Source organism: Electrophorus electricus, chromosome 22, assembly GCF_041902795.1.
Source record: "Electrophorus electricus isolate QZ-2024a chromosome 22, ASM4190279v1, whole genome shotgun sequence".
Lineage (NCBI taxonomy): Eukaryota > Metazoa > Chordata > Actinopteri > Gymnotiformes > Gymnotidae > Electrophorus > Electrophorus electricus.
The window spans coordinates 13,310,001-13,335,373 of record NC_137518.1 but is presented as its reverse complement, the minus strand read 5'-3'; the positions used below and the strand labels follow the sequence as shown (position 1 = coordinate 13,335,373).

The 25,373-nt window shown below is 46.3% G+C and overlaps 1 protein-coding gene across 6 annotated transcripts in view; it reads left to right on the top strand.

The window, feature by feature from the left end:
* fhit (fragile histidine triad diadenosine triphosphatase) overlaps positions 1-25,373 on the top strand; it is a 153,093-nt gene that overhangs the window by 2,980 nt on the left and 124,740 nt on the right. For all 6 annotated transcript variants that reach the window (XM_035520633.1, XM_081705678.1, XM_081705673.1 and 3 more), the window contains exon 2: positions 5,817-5,900. The gene's annotated coding sequence lies outside the window, so the exon portion shown is untranslated. The remainder of the gene's footprint in view (positions 1-5,816; positions 5,901-25,373) is intronic.

Genomic DNA, 25,373 nt, shown 5'->3' with positions numbered 1-25,373 from the left:
GGGTACATTTTGTCTGGTTCCCCTAAAACATTACATCTCTTGTCTAAAAACCTAAAAGTCCTTGCTGGATAAGATTAGGGTTGGGTTAGAATAGGGTTGTGTACGTAGTGATCTACAAGTCAGTGGAAGTGTGCAAGTCAGGTAGGCAGGTAAGGTCAGGAGGTCAGCTGCAGGGAGCAGCAGTGAAGGATGCACTTCTGCAGATTTGCAAGTTTGAGAGAGAGAGCGCGAGAGAGAGCACTCCATATGGCAGTAACTGGCGGTGCTTGTGAAGTGTCTGCTCTGGTACTGTGATTTTTCTGAAGGTATAGATTCTACATTCTTAGCCAAATCCTGCCCTTGCTGTCAGTGAGCACAATCAACACTGTTATCTGAGCAGGCTGAGTACTACGTGCCAGAGGTAGCGTACCGCACCAAAGCCCTGCCTCGCGTTCCGAGCTTTTTTAGCCACCATGGCTACCTTAGACCCTTGCCACCACCTGTGTGCCTTCATAGCTAGTGTGGGAATCAACTTAAGAAAGCATCATGTCTGGTGTGTTTACCTCTGGGTTCAGTCGTGGCTGCTGTAGCTGTGTGAGTCATCAGTGTCATTGAACTTGGCTATATCATGCTCGCGCTTTGCTCGAGCTAGCTTCAGTAAGCTCCTTTCTCTCTCTGTGTGTGTGTGTGTATGTGTGTGTGTGTGTGTGTGTGTGTGTGTATTATGATGCCAGCTCAGCATGACGCAGACTAGATGGCAGTGTCAATGTCAAAGCTGTAAAGGCGAAGTGGCTGGTTTCCCGCCTGCTGGCCAGCGCTTGTTTATTTCCCTTCTAATCCTATATTCAGCATGAAGAGCTCCAGTCCCCAGGCCTGTCAACAAACTGAGTGCTGCGTACAGCAACAGTGGAGAGAGAGAGAGAACGAGAGAACTAACGAGGGAGAGAGAGAGAGAGAGAGAGAGAGAGAGAGAGAGAGAGAGAGAGAGAATGATTTGTGCTGTTGGTGTATCTGATGGTCGTACTGAACAGGATTACTGAGACTTCTGGGAAGAGAGCACATGTCGGAAAATGATGGAGCTCCACAGTCTCAGCTCCTCGTAAAGCCAGGGGCTGTGCGCGACTGCACTCCAATCCTTTAAACCGGTCACAACTGCTCCGAATGTGCCGGGTACGCAGTGCACCGTCGCCTGGCCGGGAAAAGTCCTCCGCTGGGTCCCGTTTTCAGCTTAGCGCGCATCTGTGCCTCTCGCACGTCGTCCTCAGAGTTTCTGTGCTTTGTTTCCGTTTGCGCGTATGGGGCGGTTTCAGACGGCCAGCTAGGACTGCCCAGCACTGCCACCAGGGGCCGTGTCTCCCTTCTGCTCATTTAGTCCTCTTAACTCAGTCTATAAGGCACCTACGCCACAGGCCAGACAAGTTATGGTCATAACAGGTCTGTCTCTTCTCCTCGAGAAGGCTCGGTCTGGCGCTCTGGGCTGAGCAAGATGGATCTCGACATCGTTTTACGCCTTTAAAAAAAAATCCGATTCCACTAACGCTGGGTAGTGACTGTGCAGAGCGTATTCTGCTTTCAAACGTGAATTAGGCCTTGTGAGCCTTTTGAAAAATGTGAATCTTTTGAAAAACTCGACCATTTAAACTCGAAACCATTTAACGCTTCCGAGAGAAACGTCTGGTCAAGAGAAGACGGGAATAAAAACCCGTATAACTGAGTTACTTGGAAGTGGGAAGCCCAGGTCCACCTGAAGGGCCGTAAAACTGTTCAGCCCTGTCTCCATGGTTGTGCAACTCCGGGGCGGCTGCGGGTCGCCCCCCCGGCCAGCCTTTCCCCCTTCGCAACAGCAGGGAGGTGATATATTATCGTATTTGTGCGTTATCTCTGCTAGCTGGTGGGGTGCGTGCCATACTGAGCAATGATTAGGCATATCAGCCTTTGCAAATGCCACATTCCTTCCTTTATATCACGTCAAGAACGGAACCGAAGGCAATAAACGCAGTGAAGCCTGTCTAATTAAATCCTTTAACATTTACCCATTACTTACGTGGCAACAGCGTAGGACACATAAAAAGCCCACCAATTATGTTATTAATACATTAATTAAATTATTATGTAAAGATGGCCTGATCAAATGAAGCAGGTTTTTTTTTCTTTCTTTCTGCCTGAGTGAACAGAGCGTTTCCAGAGCCCGCCGGGAGTGTGCAGGCCTGCAGAGGGCATCTTTCCCTCTCACAGAGCAACTAGCGCCTCCGCCAATTACAGCCGAAACCATTATTCGATCTTATCGGCCGCGTCGACAATTAAAACTTGTCTATAAATATTTCCTTGGTCGATTTTGTTTTTCTGGTTCACCTTCTAAGTGGTGTCAAACCACGTGTGAATTTAAGACTTGAATGAAAGACTCCTCACAAATATGACTTGCATGTTTGAGCGCCTGTCAAGTAAGATTCGGTGATAATTCCATGATTATGCAATATGGAATTTTCTCAGCACATATATTAAAGCACATATTAAAGTGTGCACATGTAGTGTTTAGTTCGGGCTAAACGACGAGCTTGAATTCCCGGTAATGGTTCGGTTTCAGGTGCTTCTCCCGCAACTCTTCACCAGCTGTTCTCTTGTAAACAAACGGGAGTATTAAGCACTGTGTCGCGCGCTTGGGGAGCTCGCGACTGAACATTCGCCACACTTCAAAGTCAAAGTCCCGGCGCGTGGAGCTTCGTTTGCCAGAATCGCGATCCGCGCGCGTGCGCGGGTCGCGCCGGGACTTCTCGCGACACGCGCAGAGATCCGCGGGTAAGGCCGTTCAGCGCGCGGGGTAAACACGCAGCGGGCTTGGCCGAACCCTGCAGCGCCAGATCACCGTAACACCGAACACAGGAAGCGTCAGGCTCACCTCTGAGGGGCCTTCAATAAGACGTGACTTATTTCGATGGAGATTTCTTTTTGATCAAGGTCGTTCTGCTCGATGCTGAAAAGTTTCGTCGCGTGTCTCTGATTTCATCGGAAGCTTTAGAAAAGGACGGCGACATCACTCAGAGGCTCGTTACGCAGCTCCCGTTCGGTTTTCTCTCAGTCTTTTTGCTTTTATGTGATGTCAGTTAGACCTCACATCCTGCTAGACCTTGGTTAAGATCTGTGCGATGTGAAAACGTGTCCTATAAAATTCTATGGACTCGAGAATTCATGACAATGGTCTTTTATCTTGACTGTCACTGCTTTGCATTACGGTGCAGAAAAATTATAAATAAAGCTTACCTCTTTTCTGCTTTTCCTGTCATTCAAGTAGTTTAAAGTTATGAACTTATAAAACTTTGAATATAAAACTTTTTGCTGCTTTTGATATTTGCTATTGAAGCAACCCATAAAGACTGAAATTACTACAGCCCGTGATTACAGGGCAGCGCAGAATTTAAATGGAAAAGATGCTGAAAGAAAGAAGTTCTGCGTCTTCCTTTCATCACTTTGCTTTTTTTCATGAACAGTTAAATGGGGAGAATAAACGTATACAACAAATTAATAAACGGTTTCCAACTATTGTCCCAATTTATTCTGGAAACAGAAATGCCCTTATGTGTAAGTGGTAACATTAGTGATGATCTATTTGAAACTGCACAAAGGTTCAGTTTTTCGTAAAGGACTCGCAGAACGAAGGTCTTGTTGAGCAACACTCTTTGCGCGCCAGGTGAGATGTTGCCTGGTTTTGTAGCCTAATTGTAAGCCTAAACACAAGGAGTACAAATATCTTATGAAAGAAAGTATTAATGTTCGACCATATGCTAACCGTGGAAAAGTGCTTACTAAAAAATAATGTATTTATTTCTTCAGCAACCTGACTCTCTGGAGAGTTTGTTTGAATGAATTTTTTTTTTTTTTTTTTGGTGGTACAAATACCGACGTTTCTCCTGGAACACTTTTGCTCTTGGAACCCCAAAAAGGAAACACTCAGTTATCCCCCCCCCACCCCCCCCCCCCCCTAGTAAAATGAGGGCAGGACTCGGGCGTCATCTCCTCGACTGATGTGACGCTATGACGTCGGGTCTTCCCGTCTCTCCCGCGCGGCTCGCAGACGATGTGATTCAGGCCCCATCTGATTTCTCTCGCAGTTCTTTCTTCCTCACGCACTGCTTTCCCTCCAGCGCTTTTAGTCACCAGTCACTTTCAGGAGGTCGATTCCTGGAGAGGAGAGGAAGTGATCGGGAAAGGTCAGACAAAACTTGCCCTGCCCCACGCAGGAACAGGCCCGGTAGCGGCTGTGATGGGCTCCTATGTGCGTCGCCAGCTCCTAGCTTCCGCCTTCCCTCGTCACCGTAGTCTTGATAAATGGATAATTTTACCACCGACTTGACAGTGTCCTCTTAAGGCGAGAGGCAGGGATCGAGGACACGGAGACCCACTTCCCATCACGGCACCGAACCTTCTGCCTTCCACACCAGCGTTCTCCTTCGCAACACGTAATATAAGGATTATTAAAAGAAAGCATTCAGTTTGTAGAACCGATTCAAGACCACCTTGCTTGAGCTGACTTTGTTGAAATGATAACAGGCATGTTTCCTTAACCTTGGGCTTTTGCAATGAACTCTAAATGATCGTGACCTTGAAGGTCAGTGGTTCTATTATTAATGTCTTCTCCAGGTTTGTAAAAGTGTGATTTGGGGAAGGAAAGCAAAAGCAGAAAACCTTAATAATCCAAGGTTACTTTGTGTTGGAGAGTTTGCCTTTCTAAAGGTGTGTTCAAGGACAGCGTTACCCAGATCTCCCTCGCTGTTGTTGCATTCTCCATATCTCAGATACTGTACCGGGGAAACATTAACGTGGTAGCTTGTGAATGTGTTATTTAACTTTCTGTGGTGCTAGCCTAAGTTCAGTTTTAATTGTCTTGGAATGCTAGGCCCGTATCCACATTTGAAAAGGTTTAAGAATAGGTAGCCTCATTATGTTTGGTGGAGTGTGTTGATACTGAATGATGAATGCACTTGAGTGGAGGAGATGTATATTTAGGTCTGCCGTTGCTCTGAGATGTCTCCTGCTTTAAGATGACGTGAAGTTGTATGTAACATCTCAGCTATTTTGGTTATGCAGCTACTGAAATGCTGCCTTCCTGATATCAAAACACAGCTCTTCAGATTAAAAGTAATTATGTGTTACAGATTGGCTGAATATCAGTGCTGTTCCAGGGCCATTAAGCCTGCAAACTTGACTTTTAACATCCAGATGTTCCTAAAGATATCTGACCTGGATCAGGTGCACCAGGACCAGAGAATGAAAGAAACATCTGTAGCAAATGTCAGTTATTTTTCCTGAATGAGAAACCACCTACTAACAAGCAAAGTAAAAGCAATGGTGTTTGTTGCCCAGTGTTTGCTCAGTGGTCTTTGGTGTGAGTATGGGACTAACACTGCACGCTGACAAGCCTCCAACAGAACTCCTAATACATATCAGCTTGGACCAAAGATCAACTGCTCCTATCTCTCACACACACACACACACACACACACACACACACACACACACACACACACACACACTCTCTCTCTCACTCAAGTTGCCAATGCATTCCTCACTATGGGTCTGTTCATCATAAATCCTAATACAACTGAATACTGTTACGCGTTTGCCTGCCTGCGTCGTATCCCATATGCCCCGTGGCCTGCTCTTTCATGGGCTCGACCTCAGTCGTGCTCTGCTGTTCACACGGGATGCCATAAGGAAAGAGAAGCCCTTTTGATTAAAACGATTAGTGAATGATCAAATTCACAGCGCGGCTCAGAACGTCGGTAATAATTGCGCGGTGTCTTGTGAATAACGGGGAGGTTTTTCTCTGCTTTTGTTTTTAGCTTTCTGCGCCACTGCTGCTAGCGAGATAGCATCTGCCGCTAATTACCTCAGCTGGGGGCAGCGCGAAGACGAGCGGGGCGAAGGTATGTATGTTTACTGCAATGCTCTGACTAAAAAATTGGCCAAGTGCATTGATTTATTTTTTTTCTCTCAGGCTCTGTTTTATTCAGAGGACTTGCGAGTTGACACCAACATGTATATTTGCACCCTTTGGGTAGAAACACCACAATCAAAATCGTTGAGACAAACACGCAACACAGACAAAACCTGTCATTTTGGTCATTTGGGAGACTCGATCCTCTGTGGACGCTGATAGTGAATCACCCATTAGTTGTTGTTGTTTTGTGAAGCACAAATCATAATTAAGAGGTTTCAACTCAAAACCTGGAAGGGAGCCAAGGGTCCCAGTCAGTCAAGGCCCGAGTGTATTGGTGTTAGCAGCATAGCAGGTTTGCACAGGTCTGTTTGAGACGCAATTAGGTCGGCTTCTTGTCAGGTCTCAGTCACCCAACGAGGTAACAGTGGGAAACAACATGATTATTGTCTTATGGATATTTGCAGATATGAAACTGATCTATTTTTATCACTTTAATCTTTTGGCATATTCCATTTTCATATTTCCAAGTGCAACAGAACATTTTTAAATTATTTATTTATTTCATTTCATTTATTTATTTTTAGACTTTCACAGTTTGATTTTCCCAAACAACAAACATCAACGACAGCCAAGCCCAAATATTCCGTTAAAACAAACCGCCTCTTCCAGTACATTTTATTGATACTGAAAATCAAATATAAATAAACAAATCTCCATAAATGTACCTCACAGTAAACTAAAGTGCCAACGTTGCTGACAAACGAGATATATTTGATGTTCCGTTTGAAAGAGTCTGTTGAGTGCACAGGCTCCATGGGTGCACCTTCTCTTACAACTTTGTGACGGCTCTTAATGGGTGGCCTCCACGCTTATCCAGGACCTTGGGATATTTGTTCTTGCTCTGTAGCCTTTCGTCATTTTGATTTGTCAGGCCTTTTATTTGGTGTGCGACAGGGTCCAGATCTAGATCAGTTCTCCGAATCCACCCCATCATGTGTACAGTCGAGTCCTGGTTCTGTCATAAATTATCGCATGACCACATACAGTGAGTGTGATCCTCTGTTACACCCTTGTGCTTTGAGCCATGCGGCGACTTTGGCGGGTCAAACCGATCCTTAACACGGGGCATAACACGCCGTGGGCTGGACAGACGGACATTTCTCCCGACCTGGCTGCTTTGATTAGACCTCCACCCATGTTTACAATTTGTTTAGTTGGCGCCTCACTTGTAACGGCCGGCGTTCTCCTTAGCGGTGCGTTTGTAATTGCAAGCTTAGTGGTAATGACAAGCCACGTCAAGCATTTGCAGGTTTTAAAAGAACGGCGCGGGGGTGGGATCGTTTAGCCCGACGGCCGGCCCCGCGCCTGCTGCGTGAGCGTGCCTTTTAGTGGAGGTTAGCCCCTCGTGCTCCGGGCACGGTGACATTCGGTCGGCAAGAACGGGCGTCCCGGACAGACGCAGTGATGTGCTGCCGTTGCGCTCTTACGGGTCGGGTGCGAATTCTCGTCCTTTGCTTCGCTGCTCCGTGGAGGCAGTGCTGCTTTGTAAAGCCCCGTATCTTAGTAACAGGGCTGTAACGACAGACGCGTGTGGAGGGCGAGAGAGTGAGGGAACGAGAGAGGATAAAGAATGGTGGGTTGGAGCTGAGAGAGAGAGAGAGAGAGAGAGAGAGAGAGAAAAAAAAAACCGGCACGGAACAGGCGAACGTGTGAGGATAATTTGAGCGATGGAGGAGCGGGAAGAAGCGGCGTGGCGTGGCTCGTGTACGCCCCTCCGGCGTAAACGGCGCCACGCACAGCCGACACGCGGCACTAACCGCTAGCCGCGATGCTAACGTCGGCACAGCTGCGCCGCGGCCGCATGATTCTGTTTCTGCTGCACTGCAGTCGTAAGAACACCTGTAGCAGGAGGAACCGCGGCCTTGCTTCTTAAATAACGCTCTCCGTTTTAATTATTATTATTTCTTTTTTTTTTTTTTTTACACAGTCCATACGTACTTATCAAGGCGGGCCAGGTGCTTTCCTACAGTTGTAATAGTTGTTTTTTTTTTTGTTTTTTTTTTTTAAAGTCTCAGCACTATTCAGCCTGTGGTTATCCACGTCTTACCTTACAGCCAAACTCCACAACGTCATTGTGCAGTTAAAATCTAACTTTGTCCGTGTCATACGAACCTACGAAGACACCCAGATGTAGCTGTATAACACGGTGCTGGTTTGCCGATCCGCTGCCCTGTCCTCTAATACGGCGTCTGGGAAACCAGCCGCACACTGGAAATAGCGCTAGACAGTTCAGGTAATTTCATCTGATTTGTTGTTGAGCTTCAGTAGATCAAATTATTGGATTTGAACATAAACTGGTGCTAATGTGGTATTTAACGTCAAGAGAGAAACCAGGTGTCTGACAGACTGAAGTCCAATGGTTAAGTATGAAATACATTTTTGTATTATACTTTCTGGTTTCATTGACCAAGTAGAACATATGACCCAAAGTATTAAAAAAAAAGTGTGTGTGTATATATATGTATGTATGTGTATATATATATATATATATATATATATATATATATATATATATATATATATACACACACACATATATATACATATGTGTATGTATGTGTGTATATGTATGTAATATATATAATGTATGTGTGTATATGTATGTGTGTATATATGTATGTATATATATGTGTGTATGTATGTATGTGTGTATATATATGTGTGTATATATGTATGTGTGTGTGTGTGTGTGTGTGTGTGTGTGTGTGTATATATATATATATATATATATATATATATATATATATATATATATATATATATATATATATATATGTATGTATGTATGTATGTATATGTATGTATGTTTGTTTGTTTGTTTTTCTATCTGGTTATTGTTGGCAGCATTCTAAAAGTTTTTTTCTCCTTTTGTGTCACTGACTGCTACAGAACAGAGAGAGGGAGACAGAGAGAATGCGAGAGTGCAGAGAGAGGGAGACTGAAACAGATTTTTTTTTTCTTGCGTCAGTGCTGCTGCCGTCTCTGTGCAGCTGATGTTGCATGATGCACTCCTTGTCCAAACCCTAACACAGTCCAGACTATGTCCTGCCTGTAATGTCAAGACGGTGGACACAAACGTCTGGGACGTCCCCTCCACCCACAGCAGCTCTAATTACTCATCTCGTTCTGTTCTTCTTTTTTCCACCCGATTAATAAAAAAAAAAAAAAAAAAAAAGTTTAATAATTTTTTCTGAATCGCCTTCAAGATGATTGCTCTGGGCCAGTCTCCATTTCATGGTCACGTGTTGATGTTCGCTGACGCGCTGCCCTGATTCAGCCCAGGGGCGCGCTCAGCTTTGCTCAGGGTAGTGAGACGGAAGGTATCTGCACGGCGTGGTGGGTCCTTGAGCGCGTAAACACGGCCAACCACAGAGCTCCACTTCTGCACCGTGGAAGAGGCTTCTCACAAAAGGGTCTGTAAAATGACCCATGGGATCTTTTAATGGCCTCTTCTACATAATTCTGCACATAGCCTCCATATTCTCTTATTTTGCCATTCCTAACTCTGGTTCTCAACGAATGGAAAAGTTTTACCTTTAAATTGCCACTCTCTCTCTTTCTCTCTTTCCTCGTACATGCGCACACACATGCCAAGTCTAGAGCTTTGAAATCCAAACACTTGAAAGTAATTTCAGACGTATTCTCATTGTATGAAATGGGTAATATTCTTTCTTCTTTTAGCTGCTGGTACTCATTATACAGCTATAGATGTGAATATATTTTTTCAGCCCTGTTGATGAGAACAGAATGCCCATAGAGCCATTATGTAAAGGCGATGGATGTTGGCATTATTAAAGACTGGTTATTAAAATCAGAACTGGGGAAGAAAATGGGATTAATTAGACTATTCAGTGGAAGTCAATTGGTTAATTTAAAGCCTCCATGTATCAATAGTTAAACTGCAGATTCCAGTTCTTGCCTTTATGTCAGAGAGGTTCAACAGGCAATGGGAAAATGGAAATTCTTTTTTTTTTTGTGAAGAAAACAGCATGTCCTGTAAAATCCGTGTCCACGGTGCTCGCTCAGCGCACGTCGAGCATGGTGGAGTTTACCATGGCAAACTGTTCCAAGTGCCGCCCCAGTGCGTTCAAATGCTAATTCTTATTCTGTGTCCTGTTTGGATCTTTAAACCCGCCGAGACTTTGGCGGAGCAGAACTGACAAATGAGCTGTTACAGTGTGCCACGTGCCAGCCCGTGACGGAGAGAGAGCGGAGCTTCATGGGATCACGAGGAAGGTGAACCACTTGTCTGTAATTAATTTTAAGTAGATGACTGTTATTGGACCCTCTTAGCCAGCATAAAAACAAGCTTGCGATGCACTAACCCACCCCACCCGGCCGTGTTTTTTCTAACTTTATTTATTTATTTATTTATTGCCAGAAGGAACATATTTGTATAGAAAATAATTGTATAGCGAATGTGCAATCTGTGAGACTTATCTCATTATCGCCCTGTCAATGTTCCAAATGTGATGAAGCAGGAAGAGTGAGGGAGAGTGTGTGTGTGTGTGTGTGTGTGTTTTTGCAAGATGAGAGGAACACCCTCAAGCAAACAGCGCTCAGGCCCATCAGATGTGTAGGTTAGCGTCTCTGTAAATATCATTAGAGCCTTTGTGTGCGTGCATATGCGCGAGGGTGCGTGCGTGGGTACGCAGGCGTGCGTGCGCCCATTTGTCTCTCCGCCTTTAAAATGCATAGACCTCGCCGCTGTCCTTATTTGCATAGTGTGGCATGAGGGAGTGAGCGCCTTGCGCCGCTGCAACGCACACAGCCCCGCGTCTCCTTCAGGAGGGAGCGCGCAGTGGGCTCTGGACTCCCTACGTACAGATGCTCTGCTAAAAATATCTGCACGCCTGTCTTCAACACAGACCGTAATGCTCCATATAAATCTACCACTTGGATAAAGTAATTGCTTGTACATGACTTGAGCTGACATCCAAAAAAAGGGTTGGGGGAGGGGGGCGGGGTATCAAGGTGCCCCTGCGGATTGCCTGAAAAAATTTGGTGTGTTGACACACTTCTTTGAGACACCCGGCATGTGAACCGCACCTGCTAAAAGGTTTAACTTGTACTTGGGGAGGATGTGAAATAGCTGCTATCTCTGCGTGTACACACACACACACACACACACACACACACACACACACACACACACACACACATGCCCTTCTGCTATGCCTGTTATCACTCAGTTGGGAGTTTAGAAACTATGGCACACAATCTTTCTGTTTTGTAACAGTGATCACCAGCAGTAATTGAAGTCTTCCTATTAAATGCCCAGTATGTTTTGTATAGTTTTATTAGGCAAGAAATCTCATTGGTATTGTAGTCATATTAATAATAAATAAGGACATTTTAAGGGAAGCTGGGATGAAGTACTTGTTCTTGTGAATGTATCTGCATGGCTGAGCATCTCAGAAGGAACGCTCTGGGCGTGGTAGGATTTCATACACAATTTTTAACATCGGTGCCTTCGGGTACAGCTCAAATGTCGTGCCATATTCCTTCCACTTTAAACATTGATGATGATGTGTTCTCATATTCTTTCTGACTGTAAGTGAGACTTGAAAAAACGCCTGCGTGTGTGCACTGAATCTTCCCTTTACTTCATACATCTGCTCCATAGCTGAACTTTACAGCTTTCCATACATTTGTACAGCCTGTTGTCATTTGTTGTCCACTGCTCTCAGCAGCACAGTCGTGCTCTGAGGTCCGATGACTGACTGACTGGCCTCGGGTTCCTTTCCTAGAGTGACATGGTTTTGAATAAAGATCACAAATGCTTTTAACATGCATTTATGTTGCAAAACATGAATATATATATATATATATATATATATATATATATATATATATATATATATATAGACTGATGCACACATGTGTGTGCACACGTACACAAAATACCCTTTAACAACATCCATACACACAGGTAATTTGTGAAAATGGCCTCTGGATTCGTGACATAATTGCAAAGAACAGACCCAATCTGTCCACCAGCTTCTATCAGACAGATCATTTCTGAGCACATAGATTTGACCAAACATTAACTGGTAACCTATAAGCCAGTGGACTTCATAAACTGCAAAGTGAAATTTATGACCCTAAATTATTTTGCACCCAGACTATTCAGTTTCACACAGCTTGAAGTGAAACTGGAAATTTTTGAGATTTTTTTTTTGTTTGTTTACATGTGATTTAGTGACATGCTATAATTGTTGTTTATACCTAAGCATATATTTTTAATTTATTGCTGTATTTCACTAAGTATATTTAATTTATTGTTGTCTATAACTAAGTGTATATTTTACTTCATTGTTGTCTATAAATAAGCATATATTTAATTTTTTGTTGTTTATATGTAAGCATATATTTACTTTCTGGTTACTCTACAAGAGTTGCCTTATGCTCGTTGTCCAATACAAAACACTTCCACCATCATATATTGAGTACCCAACACTCACTCACGCAGGAAAGTAAATGTGCATTATCACTTTCATATTGAATGTTTCAGGGTTTTTTTTTTTTTGGAAAAATTACAGAAACTGCAACTTGGCAAATGGTTCATTTGCTATAAAGGGTAACTAAATATCTTCTTTTCACACAAATTCTGAGCGCCAATGCTTGAGCCTGACTTTCTAATTACAAGTTGGAGTAACGCATGAATTCCAAGATGACTTCAGTATGCAAAAGACCTAGATAGGAATTGCAGCAATTGGATGGACTGTTATTGATCCAAAACAAGAACAAAGATAATTTAAAAACAACAACAACAACCAAAAACCCCTCCAATTGTGGAACTATCCAGAGTAAACTTGGTGGATTGCCAGAGCGGAGCTATGGGGGTTTCGTCGTTTGGTAATTGTCTTACCATTGGAATGCTTTGTAATGACAAGTCTCACTGCACCAGAATTCTGGCCTGCCAAATGCACCTGCACCTGTAGAGACGGTGGAGCATGATCCAGCACCACGCGTGTCCTCTGTCGGGACGAAGGAAATTGCGGAGAGAGGCATCGTCTGGGCATTTTGTTTTTGGAAATGATGGATGTGCACTCTTCAAGATGCCTTGGCTGGCGCTAGCAGCCATGCACGAACCTTACATCTGCAGAGTTTCACCGTAGTGTTGTGTTTGTGATGACAAACGGTGCCTCTTTATCTGTGTCTGTCTTTCTTTCTGTCTGCCTCTCTCTCTCTCTCTCTTACACACACTGCCTGCTGCTTTGTGTATGTTTGTTTCTCTTTCTCTCTGTGTGTGTGTGTGTGTGTGTGTGTGTGTGTGTGTATTCGTGCTCTTGTGTCTTGGCAGTCAAACAGAGGGAAGTATCCTCTCTTGACCCCATCTTAAATCAGGCAGCCACACTCTTTCATGAGTAGTTGCGGTGTCTGTCTCTTTGACACACGCTGCTCTTTGTGTTGCTTCTTTGCCGCCTACCTGGACATGCACCCAGACGGTGGATGAGAAGAGGGTCGCAGACGCCTGTCCATATGCCCACGGATCTGTCCCACATGTCTGCGGCAGCCTTGACCACACAGCTCAGCTTGGCGCAGGGGTGCAGTGTGCCCCCTTTTGGTTTTATCACGTGTCTTGCGTGTCCACAGTGAGAGGAGCAGTTTGAGGTGTGTATTCTAGAACCTGTTCTTAGTTGTTGCTGTTGTTGTTGTTTACTGTGCTTCACGTGCCATTTCTACAGTCAGGCAGTAAAAGCAGATGTTTGTGATCTGAGATTTATTAGTGGGTGCCTTTTTCTTATGACCTCGACGCGAGCAGCGAGATGGTGTTCGGTGTTATTAATGAATTAACACGCTCCATAAATTGCATAGCCTTAAAATGCTGTAGGCCTGTAGATCCGCGTAGCTATAAATGTGCTCTGCACGGCGCTGCACATCTCAGCGTGTCCCGCGCCGTCTCCAGTCTCCCTTCCGCCTGCCCTGCTCCTGTTCGTGGGTCCAATTTGCACTAAAACGCTTTTAAGTGTCCAGTTATCGACCCTCGTCTTCTCCGGCTTATAGTCAAACTAGCTCTCACTATTAAAGAGAAACAGTAATTATACGCAGCATAAAGAGACCGGCCTGGCCTCCGAGATGTGTAATCAACACAGACAACTCTGTACACCAGTAATCAATGGCCGTTGTCCGATGTTAATGTGAGCATTTAGTAATGCGACTCTGGAAATGGACTCGAAGCTCAATACGTGCACGCCAGTGGTCCGCAGTCAATAAGAGCTTGGTTTCAAGCAGAGTAGGTTGATACCTGTAATGGATTTAGTCGGAGCTATAACTGTAAAATGGCATTCTCTTTTAGCACTGCCGATTTGCGGATTTGGAGAAGGCGAGGGCCACGAGGCTGCAGCTTTTGATCGCCGATGACATCAACGGCCCGGGGCCGCGTTACCGCAGCTTGAAGCCCGCGCAAGCCGGCAGTGATGACTGCGCGTGGCCTGGTGGCAAGACCCAGACGGAGAGTGAGAGGGAGAGCAGCTCTCGAGCTTGCATCTGAAAACGTTCAATTGAAGGCAGTTGAATATCACTGTATATGATGCTTTTTTTTTTTTTTTTTTTTTGCAAGAGTTTATCATTCTTCCTCCCTGCAGATATAGAGCATATCTGATCCTTCTTTCTTTCCTAGTGCTGGAACTGGCTGTAGGTGTTCAGCTCTGCTCTCTCTCTTTGTAGTCCCTGAACGGGTGTCCGGGTTTAGCGCGTTAATGAGGCTCAATGGCACGGTACGCGTCCGGAATGCTGGAGATGTAGCCTACATGCAGATGGTGTTGGCCGTTTATAGAGAGCTGTGTAGGACGTTTTGAGATCGTGCCGTGTGCTGGAAAAGCTACACTTCTTCTGCGTGCGTTTTTGCACGTGTATCTCTCTCTCTCTCTGCGCATGTGTGTGCGCGCGAGTGTAACCAAAGATCTAATCAGCCAAGTGTCGTTTTGCAGACATACTCTCATGCCATTTCTTTACTGTCACATTTAATTGCTTATCTGCACAAGGAAAGCTCACTGTGATGCGTCACATGTTCTGTGAAGCGTATGGCTTAAGAGGAACAACCGATAAATGTCGCGCGTGCAACTCCGAGAGACTGCCAAGTATGTCTTAACATGGATCTTCACGGTTGGGTCTTCTGTGGTTAATTCACCTGTGTGAGATGCTTAGTTGTGACACTGAACATCAGTGAAAGGAATCACCAGTGAGAATGAGTTTGCCGTTTTCATGTCGGTGTGATTTTTGTCGGTAAAGCTCATGGTCTTGATTCTTTTCTTTTCTTTTTCTTTTTTTTTTTTAAATGAAGCTCCCAATTCCTTCAGATCGTTTTGTGTGACTGCCACTTTTTCTTACAGTTAACGTGCTAATGAGTGAAATGGTTGGGGAGGGGGGGAATGTCGTAGGAACAGGGTTAGGATTTAGGCAGAGGTTTTTCAGTCTTTGTTCCAGATCCTTAGATCGAGCAATAAATTTAGGGTTAGAGTTGAGTTTAGGTGATTTAGTAAGGAGTTAAAACATTTATGAGCTATCTGTGTGGTGCTATCTAAAGGGGACCAGACATTTCTACTTGCTGTTCCTTTTAAGATCTATGCAGTGTCATGCTAGATAAATCTTAACTAGAAGACACGAGACACATGCTATTTGCTTTTTTCTTTCACTCAAAGATGCAATAAAATGACATACTGCATTAAAAAGAAAAGCCGTAACGTTTGACATATTAATGGTATTATATTATCTTCGTACTGGATCCGCCGACCTTTTGCACTTACTGTCGTTTTGCACTTGTCGATAATTGCAAGTTTTTTTGCTCGAGTTGCGCTCCGACATAATTAGCCCACACCATTTCGCAAACGATTTCATCTCGTTTGTCAGGCCGTGATTGGTGTCGAGAACGCTCCTTGTTTTCCGACTGCGCCGTAACTTGGGGGACGGCCGCACTTCTTAAATCTCCTTGGGGTTGGCGCTCGGGATCAGCGCAGCGGCGGGGGGTTCGGCGCCGCCCTTACACACCGTCCAATCAGCCAGATGTTCCGGCGGCGCGCCGGTGCCGCATGCAACCTGCTAACGAGACACTAAACGCCTGAACGTCCGCGACTCCGCGGCTGCGCGTTCACGAAATGAGCAACAAGCGCGAGGCGTTCCCCCCAACCCCCCTCCCCCCCTCCCCCGCCGTGCAAGTGGCGGCGGACTGACGGTGCGCGTGCAAGCCAGCCACACCGGAGTTTGTTCTGCGCGTTTGGGTTTGGGCTTCTGACGCTCGTTGAGCGTGTATTTCCAGCTGTTTAATGAATATGCAACTCGGTCACCAAGAAAAGCAATTCATTGATTTTGTCTTTTTTTTTTTTTAAGATATTATTGGGGTAACGTCTATTAATTACGTTCAGCAGATCATATAAACTTCTAAAGATGGATGGTGGTGTATGTGTTGCGTAATCATCACATTGGTATGATTGTCTTTTATCAAGCTCTGGTTCAAGCTAAACTACGTAGCGGTTTTAAAGCCGAGTTATACTTTCATGCGCAGATGGCGCGCAAATCTGAAGCGAGCATATATCCATTTTCAATAAGCGCATTTATCTTAGTAATATTCTCCGAAACTGCACGTGTAAAGACGTAGCCCTGTAAAAAAAAAAGGAGAAAAAAAACCCCAGAAGCGAGCAAAAGTGAAGCCTCAAGTCACCAAACTCGAGGTGCACGAGCGCGCATTGCGACGCCGCACGGGGCAAACACGCGTGACCAGGATTGCGCCATTGCATCCTTTTTGATGTGCGCACCTCAAACGTGGTTTGGGCAGCGGGGCGGGTTTCATCATCTTGCTGATGGTAGTTGAACATGTAAGAGAGGGATTCGGTTTTTGCAAACACACTAATGTGGCCAGAGGTCTTTAAAATGATCTTTTCAGCAGTGGTTCGTGTTCTTCTCGCCTGTTGCTGATGTGTTGTAACATTGTGCCTATACCCACTCAGTTAATAAAATACCACTGCTGTATTGTACTCTATCCAAAGGAGTGTGTGTGTGTGTATTATGTTTTAGTAGTGAAACACCATTTAAAAAAAAAATCAGTATGCCCCACCCCTGATTAAATTTAGTCTTTTGAGGTGACTTTGAACGCTACTTTCTGGAGAAAAGTCGGGCTGGGGGTGAGGGCGTCAGGAGTTCAACCGACCAATCATCAGGCGCTTGTTTCAAGGCTTGTGTGCTGAGTCTGTCAAGCAGGCTGCAGTGCTGACTTGGTGTTCTAAGTACAAACCCATTAATCTCATTGGTGTGCAGTACAGACATAAGTGTGAGACTGTTCTGCCCTGCCTGTGAGCATCTGACTGCATGAATATTCCAGCATGTGTGGGCTTGGTCCCCCCTCTCTCTCTGCACTGATCTCTGGGAATCATAGCCTCGAGTGCCACTCAGACCACCTCTGCGTCTCGACTCCACTCTCGTCTCGTCTCTCGTCAAAGTGAAAGATTGTTCCGAGTCCAAGAAGCAGGTGGTGGCAGTGTTCACGGCTCAAGTTCGCATCCGCAGATGACGGCCCGGTCCGGAAAGGACAGGCCTGGTCCGGAGAGGTGCTCCCTTACACCACAGCAGAGGCCCCATGGGTGAATGGCTGCTGAAGATGCTGGCGCCAGGCAGAGAATTCGCAGTCTGTTTTCACAAACAATTATTGGACGTTAGAGGCTTTAGAAAAGAGTTGTTTGTTTGTTTGTTTGTTTGTTTGTTTGTTTTATAGCTCTCTCTAGAAACTTTTGTATTGGCTGTGCATGCAGATTCCTGTAAAGTTTTAGCCATGAAGGTGCATATCTGCTAGTGTTGTTTCTCTGTGTATTAACTACACGAGAGAACTGCAGAACTGCAGTGTACAGTTTAACACTGTGTTTAATCTACTCCTATCTCTCTCTCTGGCTGTGTCAGTAATCTACAGTCTGGTGGGGTTTATGTGTGTGTGTGTGTGTGTGTGTGTGTGTGTGTATATGTATGTGTGTGTGTGTGTGTCTAGAGAACGGCCGACTCAGCCTTTCGCCGGCGTACTACAACCCGAGTTGAGTTTTAGATTTCTGCAGTGAAGCCGTAGTATGGAACTCTTTACAGGGGAGACAGACAGACAGAGACACACACACACACACACACACACACACACACACACACACACACACACACACACACACCATCTGCTTGCAATTCATACCACTGAGAGCCAGCAGAGGGGGACCTGTCTAAACCCCAGAGCAACCCAGACTTATCAAAAGAGAATAACAACATAATGATAATTCTCTGCTATATCACTCAATCTTCTAATGTGGTAATTATTGTTAAATGTTCTTCACCTTTGCTTTCAAAACAACGTTTGGTCTAAATCCTTTAGGCTGGATGGAAGTTCCTGTCATTTAAGGTAATTCAGTGAAAAGTCATGATGTGCAATATATGGCCAAAAGTAAGTGGACACTGTGATTTTCACACATATATATGAGCTTGGTGGACATCCCATTCCAAAACCGTGGGCATTACTATGCAACTGGGGAAGGCCAGAGAGCCTTCGTGAGGTAAGTCACTAATGTTAGACATGAAGGCCAAGCTCACAATCTGTGTTCTGATTCTTCTCGGAGGAATTCAGTGAGGTTGAGGTCAGGGCTTGGAGCAGGCTGTTGGAGTTTCTCCACGACAGACTCCTCCTCGAGCCCTGGACCTTGTATGGACCTCGTTTTCTGTTGTCTCTAAGGGTTTGGATGCTGTGGCATTAACATTATCCTTCATTGCAACACAGGGGCCCAGGCACTGAGAAACAGCCCCGGGCCGTTATTCCTCCACCAGTCTACACTGTTGCATTCTGGTAGGCGGTGTTCTCCTGACATCCGCCAAACCCGGACTGCCAGATGGTGAGGTCTGATTCGTCACTCCACAGAACACGTTTCCGCGGCTCCAGAGTCCAGCGGTGCTGTGCTTTACACCACTCCGGCCAAAACGCCGCTGTTCCTTCACGCTTGCGTTTCACATTCACGCTACTTACAGTTGACTGGGGCATGATCAGCAGGGCAGAAATTTCTAGAACCGACTTGTGGCAAAAGGTGTCGTCCGACGATGCCACGTTTTAAAAGTCCCCAAGCTCTTCAGTATGACCCTCCTCCTACAGCCGGTGTCTGTACGGCTTCGCACGGCTGTGTTTGATTTTAATACGCCTGTTAGCAGCGGGATTGGCTGAAACTCCCGAACTCAATAAGCAGTAGGAGGTGTGTCCTTTTGGCCAAATGGTGTATTTATTATTGTATTTTGGAGAATAATTCCTGATGGTCAGTAAGGCTAACCCTGCCGTCAGAAACAAGCGCGTGATTCGGAGCCTTTCGCAAGTGCCTGTCAAGCTGCACCGGTTTTGGAAGGCTACTGAAGTGACTGAACTCGGAGGCGGAAAGAAAGTGGCTGTATATGATGACTCACTATCACTGCTGGAGCCAGTTCACCTACTGCACCTTCACAACGTGGCACATTAAACGCGTTATACTTCAGTGTTATATTCCTTCCAAAGACCTATTAGTCCACGAGACCGTTGAAGTTCGTAGGATAAAAACCCGACAGCGCGACGACATCGCTGACGTTACTCTTAAGACGGCAGTACACCGGGCTGTTTGAGAATCAGTGCTGGTGGTGCCAGTTCTGAGGTGTTGGAGGATGAGACTTCGGCCCTTACAGACTGATGGGTTCAAACATTCTTGACGGAGACAATCCAGGCCAAGACAGAGCTCCACATCCATTCTGCAGTGTGCTTTTAATTATACTGTTAAGAGAAAGTAAATGTTATTTTTGGAAGCGAGTGTCTCAGTGTGATGTTTCTGCTATGTGTCCTAGCATGTCTCATGGTACCACCATGCTTTGGCTTGCATTATCATTCTAGCAGGCCAACATTCTTTTTTTTGAATGTTTCCGTTTTGCTATATCAATTAATTTGCTCTTTTTATTCGAGAGCTGATTCATCCGTGCCGTCTAACCCCCTTCTGCATCAGCTCCATAGGGACCAACAGGCATTAATTAACCACGTCCTTGATTCACGTCTTACGTGTGATTTAACTGTCAGAAGGCTGAAGGTCACACATCCACGACGCTGGGAAAACCGAAACTTTCCCTGGACTCCGTGCTTATTTACGGCCAAATGATTAGTTGTGTTTTTGTTTATATACAGCGTGTAGGTGCCGGGCCTGGCGCAGCAGGTCTGAAAGTCTTGCTGGCGTCTTGGAGACCGTAGGCGTCCTAGCGAGGGTGTGAATACCTTTGTTTAGCCTGGTTTTTACGACATGGAGAAGCCAAAGTGTTGGGCAGCCCTAGATGAGCCATTTAACATGGTAATCATCTGACATCCTGGTCAGAGAGAGTGAGGGAGAGTAAGAGAGAGTGAGAGAGAAGGACTACTAACACCCCCCCCGCTGCCTCTCTCCCCCCTTTGGGCAGCTTTGGTAAAATGAATGTATTATTGTGCTTCCTGGCGGCCCATAAATTAAAAGATAACAACAGCGAGTAAACAACGAGGAGATTACTTTTTTTTTGCCGAAGTGTTTCTAATTACTTCCCCCTCTGCAAGCTGTTCGGCACTCTCGTGTGCGGCCGACTAACATCAGGCCTGTCCGAGACCGACAGAGAGCAGCGGAGAGGGGGGGGGATGCCGGTGCGTCTCCGTCTCTCTGTATGTGGAGACACGTTTTCCCATCCCGCGCCGCCGGAGCATTCGGGTTTGGGAGCGCCAAAGAAGTTTAATTAGCGAGGCAATAAAAGCGTCAGGGAGGGGTGCACGGAGCAGCGGCTGAATTACATCTCCATTCCAATGGATGGCCCGCGGCTCTCAAGCCGCCGGGCGCCATTGTCTGTTTCAGACGCCGCTCTGACAAGTTTTTAATTGCGGTAAACTCATGTATATTCATATCGGGCACCCGCAATGTTTGTTTATTTCTTTATTTCTTTATTTATTTGCGTTGCGTCGCTGGAACGGTGCTGCGCTTCATTATCGCGGATCCCGCGTGTGGGCGTGCCGAGCCGCGTCGCGTGTCTCCACGTGTGAAGGAGTCTTGTGTCCCAGCCGCCTGGCTTTGTAAGTTTTAAACTGGCACAGGTAAATAATTCCTGAGCGCGTGCCCTCTCAAAGTCACCCCGCCACGCTCATAACACGGAACCTCGGCGGACGTGCTGGACTCCTGCGGAATTTTCTCTCCGAAATCTCGGCCATGTGGCAGTTCCCAGCTGTTCATTTCGATGTAACCTTTAGCGAGGGCTTGCCAATATCCGCCGTGAAGGGAGTTCAATATCCAAACATGCCGAGTGCGCCCGCTTCCCGGCCGCAGACGTCCTTAGGTCCAGGTGGAGAGCGCGCGGTCTTCTCCGTTTGCCTTATTTACCTTTTATTAGTCCAGCCTTGCCGTGACATTTCATCTAGCAGGGCCACCCTCCGTGATCTCCACTCACTCTTATGAGAAGATCATGTACACACACACACACACACACACCTTGTGTTTTTGCTTCTTTTTCTCTAGCACACACCCATGGAACCAAGAAAGACTGAAACGACTTGAGCATGTCGGTCCCCTCACTCACCCCGCCCCTTTCATGTTTATACTCGACTAAACTTTCTCTTTCCCAGTGAGGAATGATGGTGGACGCCAGACAGCTACGTGTTTGAAGTAATTAAATGATGCCGATGGGAACTCCGCCAGCCGTTTGCCCTAGCGCCTACAGTGACCTCAAACCGAGCAGGTGCCATGTGCCACTGGGCTGGCAATGTGAGGGTTCATGCAAAGTTGGTGATGTTGGATTGCTAGAGTTTGTTTGAGAAAACGGTGGTGCGCCGCCGGCCGGCCTTTCAGACGCGTCCTCTGGAGGGGCAGGGTAATCGCCCGTCTGTGCTCTTGAGAGAATGAGCCAAATCACAGGTATAAAACAAAGAAGAAAAGGATGTGACAGAAGAGTGAAAGAAGCAGAACAGATGAGAAAGAGAAGGGGAGAGAATTACCCAGGTGTGTGTATAGCTGCATCTAAGCGCGCAGGTTTTAGGACCCTCCACCCCCACACGGGCTTCCGTGCTACCTGCTTGGACCGCCTCTGTCAAGCCCAGCCAAGTGAGCTTTGTTCCAGAAAATGCCTGTCCTGGGCACTGTATCTGACACGTCAAATCTGGTGTGTGTGTGTGTGTGTGTGTGTGTGTGTGTTTTGCCAATAGGCAATTAAGATTGAGTGAGGTGGAAGTGGAGTGTCTGAGAATATCGGAAAGCCCAGACTCCTCCCAGGAAACCCCTCCCCCTGACTCCACCCCCAGAAACCTGATCACAAGTTATTCGCCGATCTGCCATCTTAAAACGGACAAACATACTTTAGCAGCAGAGGAGAGGAGACAGTGCTACTGTGTGTCCTGTTGGCTGTGGCCTGTATTAAATATTTCAATTAAGATCCATATCAGGACTGTGGAGATTGAACAATATTAAACTTGGTTATTCCTTTGGTTGGGTATCTTGCCACAATGAATATTACTTCATGGGCGTTCTGAATTTTCTTCAAAGTGGCATTTAATATTGCTCTGTTGCATTGTTTTTTATTAGCGTCAGACAGCGTATTGCTATCTAATGGATTTTATTTCATATAGTCAATCACATATAGTCCACCAGCCCCAAACATACACAGCTTCAATTAAAGGGGAGCGAGCTGCTGAATGCGTGGGTAATTGAAGGATGAATTAATTTATTGTATTTGCAGCTTTGCTGCATTGCTGTGTGGGTGTGCTGGGTTTTGTCATCTGACAAACTCAGAAAAGAGCTGCTTTTGAGAACGGGTGAGCCACGTGGTTGTGTGTGTGTGTGTGTGTGTGTGAGTGAGAGAGAGAGAGAGAGAAGTACATATAGGCCTTGGTGAGGCATTGGTCGGACAGTATGTACAGACTTAGAATTGCATATGTGTGCGCGTGCGTGTGTGTGTATACATTATACCACAGGACACTTCGTACAGTGGATAATGCCATGTGGAGAGCAGTAGCTCCATAATCTATACACAGTTACACACTCAATTCTGCCTTTAGTGTCTGTTAGGCTTGTCTCAGCCCTACGGGAGTCAGGGTGTGTGCATCAGATCCTGTCCAAGGTCTCTCTCTCTCTCTCTCGCTGTCCCTGTCTTGCTTGCTTGTGCTCTCTCTCTCTCTCTCTTTTTTTCTGTCTATCTGTCTGTGTGTATATGGAACACATCTTCTGATGAGAAGATGCATCAGCTTGCAGCTCTGGGACCTCAAAGCTTCTCCGTTAGGTGGAATTGTTGCGTTTTTGCGAAGTCAAGCGTGAGGGAACGGTAATGTCTCTGAGACAATGGGAACGCGCAGACAGGATTTCGCAAGGCCCTGATTACAGCTTCATCTGCTGTTTACTTCGTGGTTTATTTCTTTTTTGACCCGCCGCACTTGCCTGCTGTATTCCTGTGCAATCATCCACACTTGTGTCTCCAGCCCGTGTAACTTCATACTAGATTGCAAGAGGAGAAAAAAAAAACAAAGCAAAACAAAAAGAGCTTATCGGATGACTCATGGATCAAACCCCCCCCCGAAACGGCACGCTAGCCAGGGGCACAGCTGCACTTGAGAGAGATGTAGCCTGCAAGGTTAAAGGCTTTGACTTCCTGCTCCTCCATCTGTGTCTGCTTGGCGCTTTCCTCTGCGATTAGATCCTCATTAGCCATGTGTGATGAGCACATCCTCCACCCTCCCTCCACCCTGCTGTCGGAGACCAGAGTCGTCTCGCCTTCTCCGTCCAACTCTCCACAGAATCCTTGCACTCTGCAGAACAGCCGCCCTGCGGTGGTGGGTGGGTGGGTGGGTGGGGTGGGTTGCGGGGTGTCTGGCACAGCCACTTCTCTAAATAGCCCACTCGGGTTCACTGGTAAAGAAGCCGGCTTTGGCATGTCCACGGAGGTGCCGAGATGTTTCTAAACAGGTTCTCCAGTCACAGCGAGAGAGGGGAAACGCAGCAGATGAGTTACGAGCTGAGACTGGGCAACAGACGAGCCATGGGCTGAGGCCGAGAAACAGACGTGCCACGGGCTGAGGCCGAGAGAACCCTCAGGTTAGGGAGAATGCCCAGTCTGTGGAGTTGATCGTTTTAACATTTGCACCGTGGTTCAGTCACGTCCGCCCATGCTGTTCCAAGCCCCTGCTTGGTTTTCCGGGCCGTTTGTGGAATAGCTACGCTCAGGACTCGGTTTTTCCCTTTGCCAAGACGAGAAGAGGTTTTGCGACCGGTCCCGTGGCTTCCGTTTGACTTCCTGAAGGACTGCTGCCTCTGCCGGGTGGACGGAGACGAGAACCTCCCGGAGACGGAAGAGCGCAGCCAAAGCCGTCCCCCTCTGTTCTGCTTCCCATCCTCCTCTCACGGAACAAGCGTCTTGGCTGAAAGACCCAGACAGAAGCGGCTCCCGGGACACCTGGGAAGAGGTGCCAGCTGCTCTTTCCAGCGTGCCATTGATGCCCCGGCCGCTGCCAAAACCGCAGTGACCTCCACGGTACCTGGCGGACCGCCCTTTCCGTAGGAATACTGTTCGTGGCACACCGGCCTAAAGAGGAACAAGGCCTGATGTCTGGGTTCAGCCCACTGGGCTCCCAGGAGTTGATAATGGAGGTAAAAACACAAACTCTGACCGAAGAGGAGGGATCGGGGCGGGCGGTTTGTACTCGAGCCTCTGTATGAGGGCTGTTTTAGACTATTTTTACCTTTTCTGCTCTTGAATAAAAGTTCCACCATTTTCAGCCAATTCTGATCTGTAACAGGGTGCTTCCGAGCCTTTGCCTGGTTTCTTACCCTGGCTGGAATGACATGCCCTCCGGCCACGGACGCGGCCTACGGCCGTGGTGCCACGTGACGCCTGAAGTTTGACGGTGCGCTTTTAAGATGGGGGTTATAGCCACAGTCAGCCCCGGTAAAAGGCTCTGCGTGGAGAAGTGATGGTGGTGGTGTAATTTATTCAGTGACTTGGCGTGATCTGTTGAAACTCTGGCAGGTTTTTTCTTGGAGCACAAAGTGAACTGAAGGACTTGTGGGGAAGGACTGGGACTCTTTGTAAGAAATGTTTGCCTGGAAGAAATGGCTCACATGGCTTGGTCCAAACCGTGGGTTTTTTGTTTTTTTTTGTTTTTTTTTTAAATTCTCGGTAACAATCCCTGAATTACCCCGAATTCTCCAGTTTTGAAAGACGGACATCAAAGCTTTCCGAGTCGAATTTCCACATTGCGGTTTGCGTTGGTTTTGTTTCGTTAATTGACAGCGCAGGAAGTTTAGTGTGGAAGCCTTTCGGTGTAGTTTCTCTTTGTACTTGGATTGATGGTTGGAGTGTTTGTGCTGAGAATGTCATCTTACGCATGTCAAGGTGCTCACTGAATTGGCTCAATTAGTTCTCTCTAGCAGCTTGTGGGAGGTGC